This window comes from Triticum aestivum, chromosome 2A (genome assembly GCF_018294505.1).
Source record: "Triticum aestivum cultivar Chinese Spring chromosome 2A, IWGSC CS RefSeq v2.1, whole genome shotgun sequence".
Lineage (NCBI taxonomy): Eukaryota > Viridiplantae > Streptophyta > Magnoliopsida > Poales > Poaceae > Triticum > Triticum aestivum.
Window position 1 is genome coordinate 760,145,191 of NC_057797.1, and position 4,789 is coordinate 760,149,979.

Genomic DNA, 4,789 nt, shown 5'->3' on the forward strand with positions numbered 1-4,789 from the left:
ATGTCAACTACAAGATCATGCAATGGCAATATGACAAAAGTAAAGCATGTCATGATGATGATGATGATGGAAGTTGCATGGCAATATATCTCGGAATGGCTATGGAAATGCCATGATAGGTAGGTATGGTGGCTGTTTTGAGGAAGATATGGGGAGGTTTATGTGTGAAAGAGTGTATCATATCACGGGGTTTGGATGCACCGGCGAAGTTTGCACCAACTCTCAATGTGAGAAAGGGCGCACGGTACCGAAGAGGCTAGCAAATGGCGGAAAGGTAAAAGTGCGTATAATCCATGGACTCAACATTAGTCAAAAGAACTCATATACTTATTGCAAAAATTTAGAAGTCATCAAAAATCAAGTACTATGCGCATGCTCCTAGGGGGATAGATTGGTAGGAAAAGACCATCGCTCGTCCCCGACCGCCACTCATAAGGATGCACAAGCCAGGTACACTTCATGCTTCAAATTTGTTACACAACTTTAACCATACATGCATGCTACGGGACTTGCTAACTTCAAGATAAGTATTTCTCAAATTCACAACTACTCAACTAGCACGACTATGATATTATCACCTCCATATCTCAAAACAATTATCAAGCATCAAACTTATCTTAGTATTCAACCCACTAAAAAGAAAGTTTCACATATCTTGAATACCAAGTATATTAACATTAAGAAAATTACCATGCTATTAACGACTCTCAAAATAATCTAAGTGAAGCATGAGAGATCAAGTTTCTTTAAAACAAACCACCACCGTGCTCTAAAATATCTAAGTGAAGCACTAGAGTAAAAATTATCACGCTCAAAAAGATATAAGTGAAGCACATAGAGTATTCTAACAAATTTCAATTCATACATGGCTCTCTCAAAAGGTGTGTACAGCAAGGATGATTGTGGTAGACTAACAAGCAAAGACACAAATAATACAAGACGCTCCAAGCAAAACACATATCATGTGGTAAATAAAAATATAGCTCCAAGTAAATTACCGATGGAAGTGGACAAAAGAGGGGATGCCTTCCGGGGCATCCCCAAGCTTTGACTTTTTGGTGTCCTTGGATTATCTTGGGGGTGCCATGGGCATCCCCAAGCTTAGGCTCTTGCCACTCCTTGTTCCATAATCCATCAAAAGAATTCACCCAAAACTTGAAAACTTCACAACACAAAACTCAATAGAAATCTCGTGAGCTCCGTTAGAGAAAGAAAACAAAAGACTACTTTAAGGTACTGTAGTGAAGTTGTTCTTTATTTGTATTGGTGTTAAACCTACTGTATTCCAACTTCTCTATGGTTTATAAACTATTTTACTAGCCATAGATTCATCAAAATAAGCAAACAACACACGCAAAACAGAATCTGCCAAAAACAGAACAGTCTGTAGTAATCTGTTACTAAAGCAAACTTCTGGAACCCAAAAAATTCTACCAAAATTAGAAGACCTGGGCAATTTGTTTTTTGATCATCAGCAATTGGAATCACTATTTTATCACGTTCTGGTGATTTTTGACAATTCGGGCACTGAGCGCAAAGATTCTGGAAATTACAGCAAGATCAAATAACTATCTTCCAAGAAGATCTAATAGGTTTAACTTGGCACAAACACTAATTAAAACATAAAACCACATCTAAACAGAGGCTAGATGGATTATTTATTCCTGAACAGAACCAAAAAGAAAGAAACTAAAATAAAATTGGGTTGCCTCCCAACAGGCGCTATCGTTTAACGCCCCTAGCTAGGCATGATGATTTCAATGATGCTCACATAAAAGATAAGAATTGTAACGTAAAGAGAGCATCATGAAGAATATGACTAGCACATTTAAGTCTAACCTACTTCCTATGCATAGGTATTTTGTGAGAAAACAACTTGTGGGGACAAGAATCAACTTGCATAGGAAGGTAAAACAAGCATAAATTCAAAATTTTAAGCACATAGAGAGGAAACTTGATATTATTGCAATTCCTACAAGCATATGTTCCTCCCTCATAATAATTTTCAGTAGCATCATGAATGAATTCAACAATATAACCAGCACCTAAAGCATTCTTTTCATGATCTACTTGCATAGAAAATTTACTACTCTCCACATAAGCAATTTTCTTCTCATGAATAGTAGTGGGAGCAAACTCAACAAAATAACTATCATATGATTGAAAATTAAGATCAAGATGACAAGTTTCATGGTTATCATTATTCTTTATAGCATACGTGTCATCACAATAATCATCATAGATAGGAGGCATGCTTTCATCATAATAATTTTGCTCATCAAAGCTTGGGGGACAAAATATATCATCTTCCTCAAACATAGCTTCCCCAAGCTTGTGGCTTTGCATATCATTAGCATCATGGATATTCAAGGAATTCATACTAACAACATTGCAATCATGCTCATCATTCAAAGATTTAGTGCCAAACAATTTATAGATTTCTTCTTCTAGCACTTTGGCACAATTTTCCTTTCCATCACACTCACGAAAGATATTAAAAAGGTGAAGCGTATGAGACAAACTCAATTCCATTTTTTGGTAGTTTTCTTTTATAAACTAGACTAGTGCTAAAACAAGAAACAAAAAGATTCGATTGCAAGATCTAAAGATATACCTTCACTTACCTAGCCTCCCCGGCAACGGCGCCAGAAAAGAGCTTGATGTCTACTACACAACCTTCTTCTTGTAGACGTTGTTGGGCCTCCAAGTGCAGAGGTTTGTAGGACAGTAGCAAATTTCCCTCAAGTGGATGGCCTAAGGTTTATCACTACAACAAAAACAAACATATAGCAACGCCTATGTAGCAACGGTGTGCCAACATGTGTTGGTGGGCCATGGGATCAACCTCTCCCACCTCCCCACGAATAGCTAACCTCCTCCATCGACTCAAAAAAAGCTAGCCTCCTCCACGTACCCACCTCCTCCTCGTCTTCCTATCTTTCTCCTCAATTTTCTGTGGTCTTCCTACTTTCCACCCTCAAAACTTGGAGGGGCCGATGTCTTCCCAGAAATAACTGGAGGGGCCGCTACCGCTGTGGTCTACAGAGGGCGGATTCATGTCCTTACTACCTGGTCGTGCCACCGGTTGCCATGATCTGGGGCGGCGGCGACGAGCTCAGTCGAAATGTCTAAGTTGCAGATCTGGGTTAGATTCGCGTCGGAGCCGCACAAACACGTGTACTCCGGCCAGTACGCTGGCCGCAACGTCTCCATCCCAAGTAGGACGCCGCTCAGTTCGAGCAGCAGTTCGCGAACTAGGTCGGCTTCCGCCTCTGCCACACAACTACATCTCCGCAATCGTACGTTCTACAATCCTCTTTATTTCTTTCTCCCACCATCTCATCCCCTTGGTCGATCTTAGCCGATCCACCACCACAGGCACTAGCATAGTGATAAATCCATGTTTCTGCGCTGGATCCTCTGCTTCTAACTATATGTCCTATTATTACTTCAACATCTGCACTCTGCAATAGGTACCCGCCATGGTGTTGTAGATCACGGCACGCTGAAGCATCCGCTTCTCCTTTCTAGGTATTTCAATTTTATACGTGTCTATAAATTTTATATTTAGTTCACCATCTGCAAGATGTTGCTAGTGAGATTTATTAATTTTGATATATCTACTGTGTTAATTTGAGCAGAATATTTGCATCCTCTTGTTCAAACAAATTGTTTCTTAGGACGCATTAGTTTTTTTTGTTGCTGCTACTAAGTGGATAATTAATCAAAATTAGAATGTGAAGTTGATCATCACACACTCATTCAACTGGCTGCCGTTTTATCTAAAATATATATCCTAGTTGTGGCCTTGTCATCGAAGAGCAATGCGTACAGGATCCTCGAAGATACACTAGAAGTTTATACGTATAGGGACATACACTACAGGAACTGATCAGCACTACTATAGTATCATGACTACTTCAAGTATATGAAAAAAAATCCCCTACTTACTCTTAGGGCATGTCCAATGCCAAGACTCTTAACTAGGCACTTAACTACTGACACCTAACTAAGCGCCTATACAGGAGGCTAGCTTGTGCCCAACCAGGCGCTTATTCCATCACAGAAATTGCCTAAGCGTCCGGCTCCAAGTGTGGCATCGGACGCCCAGGAATTTGGTCGGTGTCATGAAAATAGCTGCGATTTTAATTCCTAGCGCCTATTTAAGCGCCCCCATTGTAGACGCCCTTATGAATCCTTACCTTTTTTTCATTTCAGCTGCCCTCAGAGTTCTGTAAATATCAAAGGTAACAGCTCATCTTATTTACCATTGCTACTTATGTATTGCTGAAAGGGGTTCGTGTTATACCAAGCTGTTTGATGGAGAATAAGTAGTACCAAATTTTCCTGTACATTGGTTCTGAGCTCTTTACTATACACGTGCAGGTAGACAAGTTTATCTTATTAAATATTTTCCTTTCCCTGGCTGATTGTGTTCAAATTCAACTTTTTATGATGACAAGGGTATTTATTTTTAGTGAACGACCATGACATATATAGCTATGGAAGCTTCTGCAGAAAGAGGAGGCAACTGCATGATTCTGCATTGACATAGCCTCCACAAAGCAGAGATTTGAGTTACTGATTTTCCCTATTCTGTACATTTTTTCTTGGTTTTATATAAATAAATATAAGCCATATTTTCCCTATACTCACTTATTATAGAACTTAGTTAATTTAGTAAATGAGCATGTGTTAGTTTATGCAGATTCTTATTTAGATAAGCGGTGGATATTCAGGACTTGTGCAGGGCAATTAGGAGAAATATAATGTCATCATCCTGGTGTTC